This window comes from Sarcophilus harrisii, chromosome 3 (assembly GCF_902635505.1).
Source record: "Sarcophilus harrisii chromosome 3, mSarHar1.11, whole genome shotgun sequence".
Lineage (NCBI taxonomy): Eukaryota > Metazoa > Chordata > Mammalia > Dasyuromorphia > Dasyuridae > Sarcophilus > Sarcophilus harrisii.
This window is the reverse complement of record NC_045428.1, coordinates 374,671,885-374,692,654: the sequence shown is the minus strand read 5'-3', so window position 1 is coordinate 374,692,654 and position 20,770 is coordinate 374,671,885. Positions and strand designations below refer to the sequence as shown.

The window sequence follows — 20,770 nt, the reverse complement described above, 5'->3', positions numbered from 1 at the left end:
TGTGACTAAAATAGGAGAGCTTCTGCAATAAGACAATACATTCTCCAACCCAAATTTTTACTAATTGTTCCCAAAGCTGAAATTTTACCTGTCTTCATCTCTGCATTCCTAAATCCCACTAATTGAAACACATCTAATGGGCTCTTTTTTTCTTTATCTATCCTTTGTATGACTTGTCTCCAACTTATTATATTTATAAATGTTTTATACATAGTTGTTTATATGTTGTCTCCCTCATTAAACTGTTAGATTCTTAAAAGTGTACTCTTTTTTCATTCCTTTTTTTAATCCTAATCAGTTGGTAAAGTACATGGAAAATAGTAGGCATATAACCAATGTTATTCTCTTACTCTTATCAACTTGCCAGATCCTCAATTTATACTAAGAAGAAATAATTCTGAATGAAAAGACATTAGCATCAAAAAATGTCTCATCTATTGTTTTCACCTCTTACATGCTTTTTAAAACTTGAAACAAAATGTTATTCAATCATTTGAACATCCATATTTTCCAACTTAGAGAAGATTATTCCCTTTGGTCTATTTTTTAAAAAGATGAATTTTTGCCCAAACTCTTGTTTCACACATAATTTATATTTTACTAAACACCTTTGTTTGTGATTTTCTTTTTTATTCCCAGGATGTTTGCACATATTAATAAAGAAACATAATTTTTCAGTCACAATGGCATAAAGATAACATTTGCTCAGGTTAGTTCCTAGTTTAATGGAATACATAATAAGGCAGAAGTTATAAAATGCAAATAAAGCAAAAGGAAAGATTATCCAAAGGATTTTTGCAACTTTAGGAAATAAAAATGTTGGGGTGAAAGCATTTACTTGGCAGGCTGAATTAATTTAATACACAGTCTGTTCAGTGTATTTTATATTGAAAATCCTCAAACATCAGCATTTTGTATGTGAAATTGTCTTTTAAACATAAGCTGACAATTGGAAAATAGAAGACAGCTAACTAAGCAAATAGGCTCTCTTTAAACTACAAATCATTGGTACTTTGTAACAATGTAAGATTTCTATAATGTAAAAGATAAAATAGAAACATAAAAATAATATTCATTTTGTAAGGCATCAGTAAATAAGTGAAAATGAGAGAATGATCTCAAATTTAATTTTTTTTTAGTTTTTATGTGAAATATAAGTATTTGCAAACAAGAAATCAGAACATCTTTGAGAAATTCTTTTAGCTCCTTGTTTGTTTAGAATTGGACTTATGAGGGTGAGGGGGATGGTAAAGAGGAAAAGGAAGCAGGGAATTTTATATACATCTTGCAATTTAGTATTTACAATCTATGCCATGAAAGCCTGGGGCTAAAATTTCTAAGGCAAACATAAAAATTAAAAATGAATAAACTACAAAAAGAACAAATATGAAAGCAGTAAATTGACAGCAAATCGGCAATGACTATAAAAAAAAAAACAAGAATTGCAGGAAGTGAAAGAAGATGGAAAAAAGAAAGAAAGGACAAAGGAAGAATAAAAGAAAGAAGTAAAAAAAGACAAAAAGAAGATAGGAAACAGAAAAGAAAAAAGGAGAAAAAGAGAAGGAAGGAAAGAAAGAAGAATAAAAGGAATGAAGGAAGGAGTGAAGGAATAAAGAAAAAAGGAAGGAAGAGAAGAAAGGGAGGGAGGAAAGAAGAAAGAAAAGAAGGAAGAAAAGAAGGAAGAAAATAAGGAAGGGAGGAAGAAAGGGAGGGAGGGAGGAAAAGAAAAAAAAAGGAAAGCAAGCTATCGAGAAAATATAGAATGGACCTAAAATATATAGAATAATCAAAGAAAAATTTGGAAATATAATATAATTTATTGTAAATGATCAGAAATAATAATCCTGGCATTTATTTATTATATATCTATTTTTTTAATTTTAGTAATATTACAAAGTCTGGACTAATTTCCATATGTCTTGAGATAATCATCCTTACTACCCATATAACTTTAGTGAATGGATGTTTTAAAACCAATTAGGGTTTTGAAAATGATGGTTCCAGTTTTATCACTATAGGATATTAAACAAAATCTAGAGAGATTCAAGCATTGCAAACTAACACTTTCTACCCCATTTTTCAAAATAAAAATTAAGATGAAGTATGGATATTGATAGAATGCAAACTTTCTAAGAGAATAAAGTATTTTATTTTCTTCCTTCCTTTCTCCTTCCTTCCTTCTTACAATCTAGCATTGCATTTTCTAAAATTATTTGAATACTAAACCAAAGATCTATTCTTTTGGCATTTCTAACACTCAATTGTATGAGATGTAACGTGCCTGAGTTTCTCACTGTCATTCCATAGGTTAACAACTATTAATAAGTAGCATAACATCCACATTCTTCAGAGGATTAGTCAATAGATATAGGATGCCTAAAGATTGGATGAAAAATTAAACATATTAATTCATTTATAGAAAAAAAATAAAAAAGCACAATTCCAATTACTTTCTTATGTCAAATTCTTTTTCATATACCTTTCTAAACCTTTCTAGGGATTCCACACATTGGATTGAATCTTTCCTCTTGATGTTGTGATATTGCATAGATACCAAAGCAACAAACTCAGCTCTCTACCTTTTAATTCCTTGATTTTAATATATAATTATCCTACTATCTTTTTATAATCAAACATTTAATTGATAGTATATGTTGAAATATTTTGTGCATGCATCTCATTTTTCCAATATATGTTAGCTTATATATTCCCTCATTCATTTCTTCATTATTTTTTTGATAATATAAATTTTGTTGGATCATATTATTTGTACTTATATACTAGCATTGAGGAAAAAGAAAACATTTTTATGGAATTAAAATTTTTCAGCAAAAAATATTCTTGAGGTTTTAAGTACTTCACAATTTTAAAATTATACTTCAGAACATTCTCTTCATCATTTTCAATTCTGGGATTATTTAAATTTGCATTGGCAACATTTGTCCAAAATATGTGTCTAAAATATGATGCATCTACAGCATATTTGAGTCAGGACAATAGGAGTCTGTCATTCTTTTTTTTTTTTTTCTGTGATAATCATTTATTTAAATTAAATCAATTTGCAGAATAGTTACAAATGGTTAGCTAACCTAATATTTTGCACAAGTATACATAATAAAAATATTTTGAGAATGTACATATTGATGATATATTTGGCATGATTACTTCTTATTCCATTCTTCTTTCTCTTTTCTTTCATGTATAACCTCCTTCAGATATGGATGAAGGTATAAATTGATCTTTTCTTATTTTTCCATTGGTTTTTAGGCAATTTTAGGTCCAGAGCTCTCATGATACGAAACATTCAATCATTATATAGAATCTCTGGTAGCCTTTTTATAGCCTTTTTATGGCCTGTTTAACATCTTCATTTTCATAAAGTATATCATCACACATTAACCTAAGTTTGTTGAATCCTGCAGCATTCTAATTTCATTTTCAAAGACTCTGGAGCCATTAACTTGATGTTATAATAGGCCACCCATCTAAATTTCAAGATTAATTTTTTTTTAAGATTTATTAGCCCCATAATATACTATGAAGTTAAAAAAGATTACAAAGGACCTAATTTGTCCTTTGACCTTTGATCTTAGGAACTTTACTACAATATTTTGAATTCTCATGAGATAATAAGCATTTTGGAATTAATCTAATTATCTTCATAGTTTTCTTTGAATGACAATCTAGTTATTAAAAAATTATATCACTCTAAATAGTCGTTCAACTTCTACTTATTATATATCACCCAACGTTTGAGCTATTTAGTAAGTACTTTACCCTAGTAAATATTTTATACATTTTTGTGGGTACGGTTTCCCTAAATGTTTGTTGAATTTGATAACAATGAAGAAACTGAAAGAAGGAAAAATTAAATGAGCAAGGGATCTGCATTTAAAAACCAAAATACTTTCAACAGCATACCTCACTAGTGGCATCTAAACCTGGCTCCAATATCTCTTTAAATTGGCACTTCATCTTATTAAGTAGCTTCTATTTTTTTTTAGCAATTTTTTGGTCTAATTGAGGCATAATTCACCACCTGTTACTCCAGTGTATCAATCTGATTTCTGTCCTTTAGAGCTATACAAAATCAATCTAATCATTTCAATATGGCAACTCTATAAATTGTTTAAGGTACTTATAAGATAACATTCTTGAATTCTCTATTTTAGGCTTAGTTTTTCAATTCCCTTAAATGTTATTTAACTGTCATTATCTTATGACAATCCTAGTCACCCTCCTCTGAGCCTGCTTTAATATCCTTCTTAATAGAAGATAACCAAATAACAGGATGTAGTATCCTAATGTGTTATGAATACCTCAAGTACAGTGGAACTTTTTCTACCTTTATTCTGCATACTATAATTTTACTAAGTGAAATCTGAAACATGCTTTTTTCTGTTTATTTTTCTTGATTTTAATTATGTGTTTAATTTTACAGCATGGGAAATGTTTTGCATGACTTTACAAGTCTAAATGATATCCTATCACTTGCTTTCCCATGGAGTATAAGAGGGCTGAATATATGGGAAAGAATTGGGAGCTTAATATTTTAAAAAATGAATGTTAATTATTACATGTAATTATCAAATATATTTACATTTGATTTAGCTATTCTCAGTGATAAAATAATCCAAGATAATTCTAAAATGCTATCCACATCCAGAGAAATAACTATGAAGTCTGAAATGCATACTGAAGCATACTGTTTTCACTTTTTTTTTTGCATAGTGTGTACTTTTTGTTCTGATTCTTCTTTCATAATATGACTAATATGAAAATCTATCTAATGTGATTGTACATGCATGTATATATGCATATATACATTTGCATGTACAACCATATATATATGTAGATGAAGATAAATATTATTCTGAATATAAGGGTGAACTAGTGCAAAGTTACAACAATGCTGGGAAAGCATCATATGTGAAGATTAAGGAATAGGCCTGTTTTGCTATACCAGAGCTTATGGAAATAGATAAGGAGATGCAAAAAAATGGGAATGGGATAGATAATAAAAACCATTTGATATCAAATTCAATTTCATATTTGAACCTTTATTGAAAAGTAGAATGGAGTGGTTAGAACTGTGCTCCAGGAAAATCTTTTTAATAGTATGTTGATGATGAATTGAAATGGAAAGAGACTTGAGAAAGGGAGATCACTTAGGAGATGCCCAAAAGGCAAAAGAAATTAGAATAACTTTCACTGTGGTCAGGGCTTTGTGAGTGAAGAGAATGGAAACATTTGTGAGATATACTGTTAAAGTAGAGACAGAATCTGGCAACTGAGCGACTATGTGCATTGAATAAGAAGATGATAACATCACGAGATGAATGAATAAAAAACCATGTATTATTTACTTTAAATGAAATAACTTTTATAGGAATAGAGATTTCTTTATGAGTAGTTCCATTCTTTTTGCTTGTAATCCTGGTATACCACATATTGCATGTTTAATAAATTGTTGTTGATCAATTGTAAAGTAATGGCATGAAAATAGAAAATCAAGACAGCTTATATTCCCAAGGACTCAATTTAGCTGGATAGTTGATTCTTGATTGCAATCCAAGTTCCTTTGCCTTTTGGAATATCAGATTTCAGGACCTTTCTATCCCTTAAGGTGGAAGCTTCTAGTTGCTGGGTTATCCTGATTGTGGCTCCTTGATTTGATTGTTTCTTTCTGGTTGTTTGCAATATTTTCTCCTTGATACGATAATTCTGAAATTTAGCTATGATGCTCCTTGGAGTTTTCATTTTAGATTTTTTTTTCAGATGGTGGTTGGTGAATTCTTTCAATGGCTATTTAACCTTCTAATTCTAGGACATCAGTTAAGTTTTCTTTGGTGATTTCCTGTAAGATTATGTCTATGCTCTTTTTTATCATGGTTTTCAATTTGTCCAATAAACCTTTGATGGTCTGTTCTAGATCTATTTTCCAGATCTGTTGTTTTTTCAATGAAGAATTTTACATTTTCTTCTTCTTCTTCTTCTTTTTTTTTTTTTTAGTTTTGTTGGACTAATTCTTGATGTTCATTGATTGATTTATTTACATTTGTTAACTGCTAAATTTTAGTGAATTATTTTCTTCAGTTACCTTTTTTAGTTCCTTTTGTATTTGGCCAATTGGATTTTTAAATGTAAAACTCATTTACTATTCAATAGATTTTTTTTTCCATTTCACAAATTCTGTTTTTCAAAGAGTTGTTTTCTTTTTCCATTTTGTCAAATATATTTTCTAAGGAGTATTATGCCTTTTCCATTTTCCGTTTTCCCAGAAAGCTATTTTGTAAGTAGTTTTCTTCAGATAATTCTTTGTGTCCTTTTCCAAATTTGTCTGCAAAGTTCTCATTTCCTTTCCCCATTTTGATTCTACCTCTTTTAAGATTCTTTTTGAATTATTCAAAGAGAGCCTTGAGAGGTAGAGACAAATTCATATCATCCTTTTGAGCTGTTGAAATTTTCAAGGACATGGCATTCTCAGTTTATACTATTATTCATGCTTGTAGTTACAAATTAGATAATATTCCTATTTGTTGCTACTTACAAGGCTATTCAAAAACCTGTCACCTATGAAGATTGTTTAATGCTCTGAAGAACATAATCTTTATTAAAATACAATTATTTATTTAAAAAGTTAACTTTTTTTAATATTAACAATTTCATTTTAATTAAACATTTTCAATTTAAAAACAATATATTTTGTTATAAAGCAGTTTTGCAGTACCAAAGATTGTTTTACTATACATCAAACTGAATATGTACATAGCAAAGTATAGATCATCTCTAATAAAGGGAAAGTTGAAATTTGATTTTTCTCAATCGAATCTCCATTATTTAAAGCAGTGGTTTTTTTCAGATTTTTTTTTTAAATAAAGTGGTCACAAAGCTAGTAAGTCTTTGAAGCAAAACTTAAACTCAGGAGATCCTAACTTCAAGTTCAGCTACTATCCATTCTGCCACCTACATACCAAATACCAAAACTTACTCTCTGTGTGACCACTTGATTCTGTTTGTCTTACTTACCTCACCTGAAAAATAATTTTGAGAAGAAAATGACAAACTACATCAAAATCTTTGCTAAGATAATTCTAAATGGGCTCACAAAGAGTTGAATATTACTGAAATCATTGACATGAACTTTATATTTGAAATAGTGAGTATCCATTTTCATGCATAAATATTAGTTCTTTTTTGTTAATGCCTTTCAGAATTTGGAACCTAGAGGTATAATTTCATTGAGGTAAATAGCTGAAGATGTGGAAATTAGCTATAATAATATTTAGGCATCTGCAACTATCAACATCAGAAAATTTTCTCAGATCATGTGGTTGAGGGAAATGTGCATAGTTCTCCAGCACATCAGCAGAGTAAAAAATATAATCCTTGCCTTTTCTGACTCTAAAACCAGTCACAGTATGGACAGGATCTTACAGGGTAGGTGAACAGATGTAAAAGTAAAAAAAAAAAAAAAAAAAAAACAGGACTCACGTTGGATAAAACAGAATTTGAAATGATTTTCTTGTCTTTCTTCTTCCTTAGATTGTCTATCACTTTTGACTTCACATCACTGGCTGAGAACTGTATTCCTTCTATTCCTAACTAGACATGCAATAAAAAGTCCTGATGGTTTACTTTCCCACAATCCTCTTTTTTATTATTTATTTAATAGCCTTTAATTTACAGGTTATATGCATGGGTAACTTTACAGCATTAACAATTGCCAAACCTCTTATTCCAATTTTTAACCTCTTACCCCCCACCCCCTCCCCTAGATGGCAGGATGACCAGTAGATGTTAAATACATTAAAATATAAATAAGATACACAATAAGTATACATGACCACAACACTATTTTGCTGTACAAAAAGAATCTGACTCTGAAATATTGTACAATTAGCTTGTAAAGGAAATCAAAAATGCAGGTGGGCATAAATATAGGGATTGGGAATTCAATGTAATGGTTTTTAGTCATCTCCCAGAGTTATTTCTCTGGGCTTAGCTAGTTCAGTTCATTACTGCTCCATTGGAAATGATTTGGTTGATCTCGTTGCTGAGGATGGCCAGGTCCATCAGAACTGGTCATCATATAGTATTGTTGTTGAAGTATATAATGATCTCCTGGACCTGCTCATTTCACTCAGCATCAGTTCGTGTAAGTCTCCAGGCCTTTCTGAAATTATCCTGTTGGTCATTTCTTACAGAACAGTAATATTCCATAATATTCATATACCACAATTTTTTCAGCCATTCTCCAACTGATGACCATCCATTCAGTTTCCAGTTTCTAGCCACTACAAAAAGGGCTGCCACAAACATTCGTGCAAATACAGGTCCCTTTCTTTTCTTTATATAATCTCTTTGGGATATAAGCCCAGTAGGAACACTGCTGGATCAAAGGGTATGCACAGTTTGATAACTTTTTGAGCATAGTTCCAAAATACTCTCGAAAATGGTTGGATTCGTTAACAACTCCACCAACAATGCATCAATGTCCCAGTTTCCCCACATCCCTCCAAAAATCATCATTATTTTTTCCTGTCATCTTAGCCAATCTGACAGGTGTGTAGTGGTATCTTAGAGTTGTCTTAATTTGCATTTGTCTGATTAATAATGACTTGGAGCATCTTTTCATATGACTAGAAATAGTTTCAATTTCTTCATCTGAGAATTGTCGGTTCATATCCTTTGACCATTTTTCAACTGGAGAATGGCTTGATTTTTTAAGAATTAGAGTTAATTTTCTATATATTTTGGAAATGAGTCCTTTATCAGAACCTTTGACTGTAAAAATATTTTCCCAGTTTATTGCTTCCCTTTTAACTTTGTCATCATTATTTTTGTTTGTACAAAAACTTTTCAGTTGGATATACTCAAAATTTTCTATTTTGTGATCAGTAATGATCTCTAGTTCTGCTTTGGTCATAAAGTGCTTCCCCTTCCACAGGTCTGAGAGATAAACTATCCTGTGTTCCTCTAATTTATTAATAATTTCATTCTTTATGACCTAGGTCTGAACCATTTGAACTTATCTTGGTGTACGATGTTAAGTGTGGATCAATGGCTAGTTTCCCATATTAGTTTCAATTTTCAACAATTTTATCAAACAGTAAGTTCTTATCCAAAAACTGGGGTTCTTTGGGTTGTCAAAGACCAAGTTGCTATATTTGTTGACTGTTTTATCCCTTGAACCTAACCTATTCCACTGATCAACTAATCTATTCCTTAGCCAATACCAAATGGTTTTGGTAACTGCTGCTCTATAATATAATTTTAGATCTGGTACAGCTAAGCCACCTTCATTTGATTATTTTTTTTCATCAATTCCCTTGAAATTCTTACATTTGTTTTTCCATATCAATTTTATTTGTTATTTTTCTAGGTCATTAAAATAGTTTTTTAGGGTCTGATTTGTAGCACTAAATAAATAGATTAGTTTAGGTAATATTGTCATCTTTATTATATTTGCTCCCTATCCAAGGCATTTACTATTTTCAATTGGTTAGATCAGACTTAATTTGGGTGAAAAGTGGTCTGTAATTTTGCTCATAAAGTTTCTGATTTTCCTTGGAAGATAGATACCTAAATATTTATATTATCAGTAGTTACTTTAAATGAATTTCTCTTTTGTAACTCTGACTGTTGGATTTTGTTAGTGATATATAAGAATGCTGATGACTTGTGTGGGTTTATTTTATAACCAGCAACTTTGCTAAAGTTGTGGATTATTTCTAATAACTTTTTAGTAGAATCTCTGGGGTTCTCTAAATATACCATCATGTCATCGGCAAAGATTGATAATTTGGTTTCCTCATTGCCTATTCTTATTCCTTTAATCTCCTTCTCAGCTCTTATTGCCAAAGCTAGCGTTTCTAATACAATATTAAATAGTAACGGTGATAGTGGGCAACCTTGTTTCACTCTAGATCTTATTGGGAATGGTTGCAGTTTGTCTCCATTACATATGATGCTTACTGATGGTTTTAAATAGATGCTGCTGATTATTTTAAGGAAAAGTCTATTTATTCCTATATTCTCAAGTGTTTTTAATAGGAATGGATGTTGGATTTTGTCAAATGCTTTTTCTGCATCTATTGAGATGATCATATGGTTTTTGTTAATTTGATTATTAATATGGCCAATTATATTGATAGTTTTCCTAATATTGAACCAGCCCTGCAATCATGGTATAAATCCTACTTGATCATAGTGTATTATCCTGGAGATGATTTTCTGTAGTCTTTTTGCTAATATCTTATTTAAGATTTTAGCATCAATATTCATTGGGGAGATTGGTCTATAATTTTCTTTCTCTGTTTTCAACCTACCTGGTTTAGGTATCAGTACCATGTCTGTGTCATAGAAGGAATTTGGTAGGACTCCTACATTCCCTATTTTATCAAATAATTTATATAGCACTGGGGCCAATTGATCTTTAAATGTTTGATAAAATTCACATGTAAATCCATCTGGTCCTGGGGATTTTTTCTTAGGGTGTTGTTTAATTGCCTGTTCTATTTCTTTTTCTGAAAGGGGATTATTCAAGTAATTTACTTCTTCCTCTGTTAGTATGGGAAGTCTATATTTTTGGAGGTAGTCATCCATTTCACTTAGGTTATCAAATTTATTGGCATAAAGTTGAGCAAAATAACTCCTTATTATTTCTCTAATTATTTCTTCATTGGTGGAAAGTTCTCCCTTTTCATTTTTAAGACTACTAATTTCATTTTCCTCCCTCCTTTTTCTAATCAGATTTACCAAAGGCTTATCTATTTTATTGGCTTTTGCATAGAACCAACTCTTAGTTTTATTAATTAGTTCAATAGTTTTTTTTTACTTTCAATATTTTTAATTTCTCCTTTTAATTTTAGAATTTCAAATTTAATATTTGATTGGGGGTTTTTAATTTGGTCTTTTTTTAGTTTTTTTAGTTGCAAGCCCAGTTCATTAATCTTTTCTTTCTCTGTTTTATTTCAGTAAGCTTCTAAGGATATAAAATTCCCTCTTATTACCGCTTTGGCTGCATCCCACAAATTTTGGTATGACGTCTCATCATTGTCATTTTCTTGGGTGAAATTATTAATTATATCTATAATTTGCTGCTTCACCCAATCATTCTTTCAGATGAAATTGTTTAGTTTCCAATTACTTTTTGGTCTATTTCCCCCTAACTTTTTGTTGAATGTAGTTTTTATTGCATCATGATCTGAAAAGAAAGCATTTACTATTTCTGCTTTCTTGCATTTAATTTTGAGGTCTTTATGTCCTAATATATGCTCAATTTTTGAATAGGTTCCATGAACTGCTGAGTAGAAAGTAAATTCCTTTCTATTTCCATTCAATTTTCTCCAAAGATCTAACATACCTAATTTTTCTCATATTCTATTTACTTCTTTAATTTCTTTCTTATTTGTTTTGTGGTTTGATTTGTCTAATTCTGAGAGTGCAAGGTTGAGATCTCCCGCTATTACAGTTTTGTTCTCTATTTCTTCTTGTAACTCTCTTAACTTCTCCTTTAGAAAGTTGGATGCCATACCACTTGGCGCATACATGTTTAATATTGATATTGCTTCGCTGTTTATGCTGCCCTTTAGCAGGATGTTGTTACCTTCCTTATCTCTTTTAATTAGATTAATTTTTGTTTTTGATTGATGTGAGATAAGGATGGCTACCCCTGCTTTTTTGACTTCACCTGAAGCATAATAGATTTTGCTCCAGCCTTTTACCTTTACTGTATATGTATCTCTCTGCTTTAAATGTGTTTCTTGTAAACTTTTGATCCAGTCTGCTATCTGCCTCCTCTTTATGGGGGAGTTCATCCCATTCACATTTTGGTTGTTGCTAAATGTTATTTCCTCCCCTAAAACCCCAGATTATGCTTTCTTTTTTCGCCTCCCTCCCCCCCCCTCTTTCCCTTTTTTGGAACTTATTACCCCCACTTTGTTTGGATGACCCTCTTTTGTTCCCTCCCTCCCCCCCTTTGATCTTTTAATCCCCCTTATTACTCTTTTTTTTCCTTTTCCTCTCCCCCGTTTTTTAATGGGGCAAGAGAAATTTTCTCTAAAACAAATGTCAATTATTTTTCTTTGGCCATCTCTGAGGAAGTAAGATTCACCCAATGTTCCTCCCCTCTCTAAATTCCCTCAGATATAATAAGTCTCCTTTTGCCTCTTCGTGGGATGGGTTTTCCCTCTTTTTCCCTCCCCACCTTATTCTGCCATCATCCCTTTTCCATATCTCTTCCCTTTTTTTATTTATATCAATTAAATCAAATTATACATGTATTCTTTTGTATATCCACAACAAATACAATTTTCAGGTTATTTTTACCTTTTCTGCATCTCTTGGTTCTATGGTTGGAATCAAATTTTTGTGTTTAGTTCTGGTTTTCCTTGGGAAACAAATAATTCATTTGTTTCCTTAAATTCCATCTTCTTCCTGGAAGAAAATGCTCACAACTGGGTAGTTTATTCTTGGCTGTATCTCAAGTTCTTGTCCTTTTGGAATTGTTCCAGGCCCTTCAGTCCTTTAATGCAGGCAGCGAGATCTTGGGTTCCTTTTTGGCACCTCATATTTAAATTTTTTTTTTTTTTTTGTTGTAAAATTTTTCCTTAATCTGATAGTTCTGAAATTTGGCAATTTCCTTGGGGTTTTTTTATTTTAGGGTTTCTTTCAGAAGGTGTTTGATAGATTCTTTCAATCCTATTTTACCTTCTGATTCTATTACATCTGGGCAGTTCTCTTTGATGATTTCTTGTAAAAATAATATCTAGACTCTTTTTTTTCTCATGTTTTCGGAAATTCAATAATCCTCAGTTTCTCCCTAGATCTATTTTCCAAGTCTGTCGTTTTTTGCAAGTAGATAATTCATGGTTTTTTCCAGCTTGTCATTTTTTTTTGTTTTTTGCTTGACATTCTTTTCTCAATGAATCATTGTTTCTATTTGTTCAGTTCTAATTTTTTTAAAATTATTTTCTTCATTAGCTTTTTTTCTTCCGATTTCAATTGGGTTTTAAATGTTTTTTTTGGTCTGTGGAATTTTTTTTCCATTTCACTAATTTTTTTTTTTTAGTTAATTATTTTTTCTTTTTAATTCACAGTCCTATTTCTTTGGGTTCTTTGCCTTTTTCAATTAAGATCCTACTTTCTTTTAAGTTCTTTGTCTTTTCAATTCCAAATCCTCTTTCTAGTGATTCTTTTTTTTTAATTCACAATTCTTACTTTCCAATTTTTTTTATTTTTCAGTTAAATTTTGTTTCCCTACTTCCTGGGAATTTTTTATCTTTTAATTCTATTTCAGGAAGTTGTTGCTCTCTTTAAAAGGCTTCTCTTTCCTTTCCCCCATTTTCTTCTAACTCTCTTTTGAGACTTTTATGGTCTCTTCTAGGGGCATCATGTAAGGAGGGAGGACAGTCTGGTGCATTTTCTTTTGCTGTTCTTCAGGTTTGCTGACCTGCTGTTTTTCTGCATAGAAGCTTAATTTTCTTTTTCATCTTTTTATTCTATTTTAAAGCCTTTGGGTTGTCTCCCTAGGCAAGGGGTTAAAGCCCGTGCAGAACAGGGGAATGTAAAAATTTCCACTCAAGGTATGGGGTGCTCTGGTGGGTTTTCCCTTCCCCAACAGCAGGTGGATTCATCTGGGGACTATGGGAAATGCCCAGTGGGGCTTTGGTTCGGTTGCCCCTAGGCAGAGACAAAGGGGGTAAAGGTACTGCCCCAGGCCAGAGCCTCTTTGGGACTGTAGTTGGCTGACCTCAGACTGCCGATTCTGAACTCTGCCCGGAACTCTGCCCCCACCAAAAATCACCCTGGAAGCTCTATGGGCCAGGCCCCCCATTGGCCCAGATTGGAGGCTAACCCCGGCTTGTCCTCCTGCCATGGGTCCCTGCCCCAAGGAAAAGCCCCGTCCTGTGGGTTGGGGCTGGGAGCTTGTGCTGAGATCTATGCTTTCACTTTCAGTTTGAGGTTCTCCTGGGAACCTAATTTCTCTCCCAGTCTACACTGATTTCCCCCTGGCCCCGGAACAAACCTTTTTTGGCGAGACTGCAGATTTTCTTTGGCTGGTGAGTTGTTGTACTTCTTATCTTTACGATTTGTAGCAGTCAAGACTATTTTTGAGGCTCAATATAATATTGATAGAGTGGGTAAGAGAAGAGCTTAGAAAGTTACATGTGCCTTCTCCACCATCTTGGCTGCGCCCTCCCACAATCCTCTTAATACTCCCACTGCAACCCTAAAGTGTCAGTTGATATACAAAAAAAAAAAAAAACAAGAGAAAGAAATAGGAAAAAGACTGATACCAGGTAATACCATCAAGTTTTTAACAATGACCCTAATGAGAGTAATTTTACTTTTGTTAAAATAATTTCTCTTTCCTATTAGTAACTCAAAATATTAGGATTGTTATGCTATTTTCAAGGTTTCATTAAAGCAAAAAAAAAATGGGATAGAGGTGAAATATTTTAGTCAATAATTATATCCTTGTTTTTAAATTACACCATTTTAGATGGGATATTCCCGTTTTAAAAATATAAAAGATTACAGAACTTCCTAGTCAATAAACAAAAATATCCCAGTTTAGAAGACACAAGTATCGATTCCCTTGAATATGAATTAACTAATATTTGTTAAGTTATTAATGACCTATGTCTTAGTTTAAACCATGTAAGTGAAGCAAAGAATGACACTGTAAAATTCAGATTTTTCAATAAATCATTTCTTAATACATTTTGGGACTGAATGACCTATTGAGATGTGTCTGTTGTTAATGGGGACTACATTCTGGATCTATCATAGGACTGAAATTAAATATGAAAAGGGAAAATCTGTAAATGGTTCAGAGTATAAATAGGAGGAAAAGAATTTGGGGTTAGAGTTGGATGAAAATTTGATCATCTCATTTGTATTTAAAAACTCATGATGTTATAAATCAGAGAGGACTTTTTATAAAAGTAAACTTAGCTAAAGAATCTTGGGATGTAATAGATGAATCAAGTGCCCAGGGATCAAAAGTATTAATGTGGCATGAATTTAATGTCATTACCAATTTTTAAGTGTCAGTTGAAAGTTACTTTTGCCAAATTGGTTATTTAAATCATATTCTATGTTGTGTCCTTTAGATTGTAAACTCCTTGGAGACTAGATCCGTGCTTTATCACTCTTCTTATCCTTGGGATTAGCAAACTGCCTCATAGCAGCATTTAACAAATGTTTATGGAATTGAGTTAAATGGTTGCTATTCATACTAATGTCATAAATTTAAGAGGTAAATGTAAATTGCATTTAATATCTATGCTATCTCTTAGAAGAGACTCATGGAAAAGTAGAAGAAGTCACTATTATTTATAAACAGTGAGCCTCAATGTACCATTAACAGGAATCAAATTATTTTCAGAGAAAGTGTTTAATCTTATAGCAGCGAAGGGGAAAAATTTTAAATATTTCTCTAAATTTTTTTTTAATATTTCATACTAATTTCCAAAGTTCTTGAATATACCAAACATGTGACTTCTTTAGAGAGCCTTTGCCTGTGGAATGAAGTACATTCTCCTCTAATGAGAACTCAATCCTTCAGTGAGAAGATGGGGGACAGTGATGGGTACTATAACTATATTTGTCAAATCCCCTAAATGTTTTAATTTACCCAAAATTCAACATTATCTAATGTGGTTTTTCTACATTGAGAAACTATTCTCAGAGTAATTGTTATCTTGTTAAGTTAATGTTTCATGAATTTAAAATTAAATTTAAAAATTTAATCTGTGCATCCAACATTTATAGATCCCAGTAGATAGTTATATTGTTCCAAAGTATAAGTTTTGTTGCAAGAAACCAAACAACAACAACAAGAAAAACAAAAACAGCAAAATCTTAATAAAAAAGTGTGATGTTATCTTGTCTTTTGAGAACTATAAATATGATTTTAGTAGCAGACCAGAATTATTGCTTCTAAAAAGATAAAATACAAACTTTTGGCATCTCTCCCATTTCATTATTTCTTTTTATATTAAAGTTTTTCATTTTCTAAACATATGTATGGACAATTTTTCAACATTGAGGCTTACAAAATGTTGTGTTCCAAAATTCCCTTCTTTCCCCTCACCCCCTTTCCTAGATAGCAAGCAATCTGATATATGTTAAACACATAGAATTCTGCTATACATATTTCTAAAATTATCAGATCAAAAAGCAAAAAAAAAAACAAAAAGAGAGAAAGAAAACAAAATGCAAGCAAACAACAACAAAAAGAATGAATATACTATGTGGTGATTCACACATAGTTCCCACAGTCCTCTCTCTGGGTGTAAATGTCTCTCTTCATCACAAGATCATTGGAACTAGTCTGAATCATCTTATGGTTGAAGAGAGTCACTTCCATCAGAATTGATTATTGCATAATCTTGTTGTTGCCATGTACAATGATCTCTTGGTTCTATTCACTTTGCTTAGTATCACTTCATGCAAGTCCCTCCAGGCCTCTCCAAAATCATCCTGCTGATTTCTTATAGAAGAATAGTATTCTGTAACATTCATATACCATAACTTAATCAGTCATTCTCAAACTGATGGGTATTCACTCAATTTCCAGTTTCTTCTACTATAAAAAGAGCTGTCACAAACATTTTTGCACATGTGGGTCCTTTTCCTTCCTCTCTTTGTGATACAAGCTGAGGAAGAATTCTGTTGGATCAAAGGGTATGCAGTTTGATAACCATTTAGGCATAGTTCCAAATTGCTCTCCAGAATAGTTGAATCATTTCACAACTCCACCAACAATGCATTAATGTCTTAGTTTTTCCACATCCCCTCCAACATTTGTCATTATCTCTTCCGGTCATTTTCACCAGTCTGAGAGGTGTGTTGTCTTATGTCAGCCTGAGAGTTGTCTTAATTTGCATTTTTTTGATCAAGAGTGATTTAGAGCTCTTTTTGATATGACTATATAAATGGTATTGATTTCTTCATTTGAAAATTGTTCATATCATTTGACCATTTATCAATTGGACAATAGCTTGAATTCTTATAAATTTGAGTCAATTCTCTATATATTCTAGAAATGAAGTCTTTATGAGAACCAGTGAAGGTATATTTTTTTTCTCATTTTATTTCTTCCCTTCGAATCTTCTCTGCATTGGTTTATTTGTACAAAAAAATTTAACTTAATATACTCAAAACTATCCATTATGTATTCAATAATATCCTTTAGTTCTTTTTCGGCCACAAATTCTTTACTTCTTCCCAGATATGAGAGGTAAACTATCAGTTGCTCTTCTAATGTATTTATCATATTTTTTATTTTTATATTTAAATCATGAACACATTTTGATCTTATCTGGATTATATGTTATTAGTCAATGAGTCATGTGGGTTGATGTGTGAGTCAATGCCTAATTTGTACCATACTAGTTTTCAATTTTCCCAAAAGTTCTTGTCAAATAGTGCGTTCTTATCCCCAAACCTGGAGCCTTTGGGTTTGTCTAACACTAGATTACTATAGTTACTGATTATTTTGTCCTGTGAACCTAACCTGTTCCAATGATCAACTATTCTATTTCTTACCCAGTACCAAAATGGTTTTGTTAAGCACTGCTTTATAATACAGTTTTAGATCTGGTATAAGCTAGGCCACATTCCTTTGCATTTTTTCATTAATTGTTTGAAATATTTGATATATTGTTCTTCCAGATGAACTTTGTTGTTATTTTTTTCTAGATCTATAAAATAATTTTGGGGGAGTTGGATTGGTATGATACTAAATAGATTAATCGTCAGGTCATGAGTTATTCTGGGGTTCAGCACCTCACTATTTGCCTTTTTAATTTGCAACAGATGTCTCACAGGTTATCTGTTGATCCAATGACTTATAAGTAGGATCAAGTAGCCAATGAAGGTGTATTTTGTCTAAGAACCTCTTAGTAGATAGATTCCTTGGCATGCTTTTTACATTTCATCTGTGCTCAGCCACCTTCTCCCCTGCCTATTTGAAACAGACCTTTTCTAAATTCTTCTAAAGTATTTTCTGCTGGATATTTGTTTTACTCCAAATATTTGTGGGTTCTGTCACTAAAAACCAGTTCAGTGGCTTGATCTGGTGTTGATCTGAGTAACACTAGGAGGAGCTCAGATAAATATGTTTCTATTCTCTACCATCTTGGCTCTGCCCCTCCCATTTCCTCTCCAATTAAACAATATAATTTATAAAGTAAAATAATTTTTCTTTTGTTTTTTACACATAATAGGGATGCTAATGGACCCAAAGACAACACACTTTTGTAAAACTTAAAATAAGATTCATTATAGCAACTTATAAGTAATATGCTCTCTCAAGAGACAAATAATCATATTCAATAATATAAAGAAGTTCACAGGTCTACTGAAGAAAATTTTTACATTTCACCTGCCCAAAGAAATCTTGCTTTATGTCTTCAAATGTTCTAGGCATGTGCACATTCTCTTGATAGTATTTCACTTCTCCAAACATTCTGGAGAATTTTCAGAAGACTCTTTTTCAGGGTTCCAGTAGAAAGAGTAATTTCCCTTCTCTACACATAAAAGAATGTCAAAGAACTACAGTCTCATATTACATATTTACAAATGTTAAACCTAGTGAAGTCAAGATGGTGGAGAGAATACATGTTTCTCTCTGATCTTCTCCCATAACCCTCTTAATTACCATTATTTACCAAATCCAGCCTCTGAATTAGCTCTGGATTGGCAGAATCCATGGATATTGGGAGTGCAACAAATTATCAGCAGAAAATAATGTAGAAGTTCTCCAGAAAAGGTCTGTTCCAATCAGGCACAGAGGGAGTTGGGCTAAGCACATCCAGGCTAAGCACAGATGCCAGTGCAGGCAACTCAGACCTAGGGAATTGTGGGCTCCACACTTTGGAGAACCTACAAAGATAAATCTATAGGGAGGAATCTCCCAGCATGCTGGCTACTCTGACCAGGTTGGAAGGTAGTAGATGAGCAGAGAAGTTATAAAACATCCAAAACATTCACAAATGTGTTATATCAATCAAAAGCCAAGAAACTATTTTATGAGCCTAGAAAAATAATAACAAAATTCATCTGGAAAAACAAAAGGTCAAGAATTTCAAGGGAATTAATGAAAAAAAAAAAGCAAATGATGGTGGCCTAGTTGTCCCAGATCTAAAACTACATTATAAAGCAATGGACATCAAAACCATTTGGTACTGGCTAAGAAATAGAATAGTTGATCGGTTGACAAAATATTCAATTACTATCGTAATCTAGTGTTTGACAAATCCAAAGACTTCAGCTTTTGGAATAAGAATTCACTATTTGAAAAAAAAAATTTGGGAAAATTTGAAACTAGTATGGCGGAAAATAGACATTGATTTACACATAATACCATATACCAAGATAAGTTCAAAATGGGTTCATGAGCTAGATAATAAAGAATGACATTATAAACAAATTAGAAGAACATAGAATAGTTTATCTCTTAGATCTGTGGAAGAAAAGAATTTGTGACCATAGAAGAATTAGAGATGGTTATTGATCACAAAATACATAATTTTGATTATATTGTTAAAAAGTTTTTGTATAACCAAAACCAATGCAGAAACATTTTTACATTCAAAGATCCTGATAAAGGCCATATTTCTAAAATATATAGAGAATTCACTAAAATTTATAAGATTTCAAGTCATTCTCCATTTAATAAATGGTCAAAGAATATGAACAGATAATTTTCAGATGAAGATTTCTATTCACATGAAAAGGTGCTCCAAATCACTATTGATCAGAGAAATGCAAATTAAGACAACTCAGAGCTACCACTGCATACCTCTTAGATTGGTTAAGATGATAGGAAAATATAATGATGAATATTGGACGGGATGTAAGGAACCTGAGACACTGATACATTGTTGATGGAACTGTGAACGGATCCAACCATTCTGGAGAGCAATTTGGAACTATGCTCAAAAAGTTATCAAACCTTTGATCCAGCAGTGTTTCTATTGGGCTTATATCCCAAAGAGATCTGAAAAGAGGGAAAGGGACCTGCATGTGCAAAAATGTTTTTGGCAGCCCTTTTTGAAGTGTCAAGAAACTGGAAACTGAATGGATGCCTATTAATTGGAACATGGCTGAATAAATTATGGTATATAAATTTATGGTATATTATTTTTCTGGAAGAAATGATCAAGATGATTTCAGAGAGGCCTGGAAAGACTTACATGAACTGATCCTAAGTGAAATGAGCAGAACCAGGACATCATTATACACTTCCACAATAATAATTATATGATTATAATCATATGATTATATGATTAATTCTGATATATGTGGCTCTCTCTCTCTCTCTCTCTCTCTCTCTTTTTTGTTTTTGCTGAGGCAATTGGGGTTAAGTGACTTGCCCAGGGTCACACAGCCAGGAAGTGTTAAGTATCTGAGACCATATTTGAAGTCAGGTCCTCCTGACTTCAGGGCTGGTGCTCTATCCACTACACCAACTAGCTGCCCCACACCAACTAGCTACCCCCGTGGCTCTCTTTTAACATTGAGATGATTCAAACTAGTTCCGATTGTTCAGTGATGAAGAGAGCCATCTACACCCAGAGAGAGGATTGTGGGAACTAACTGTGGATCACAACATAGCATTTTCATTCTTTCTGTTGTTGTTTGATTGCATTTTGTTTTCCTTCTAAGTTTTATTTTCATTATTGACCTTCTTTTTCTCGTGCAGCAAGGTAATTGTATAACTATTTCTACATATGTTGGATTTAACATATAT

General features: G+C 32.1%; 1 pseudogene; it reads right to left on the bottom strand.

Moving 5' to 3' along the window:
• Window positions 1-3,117: 3,117 nt before the first annotated feature.
• Window positions 3,118-13,882, bottom strand: LOC100927856 (annotated as a pseudogene).
• Window positions 13,883-20,770: the final 6,888 nt, after the last annotated feature.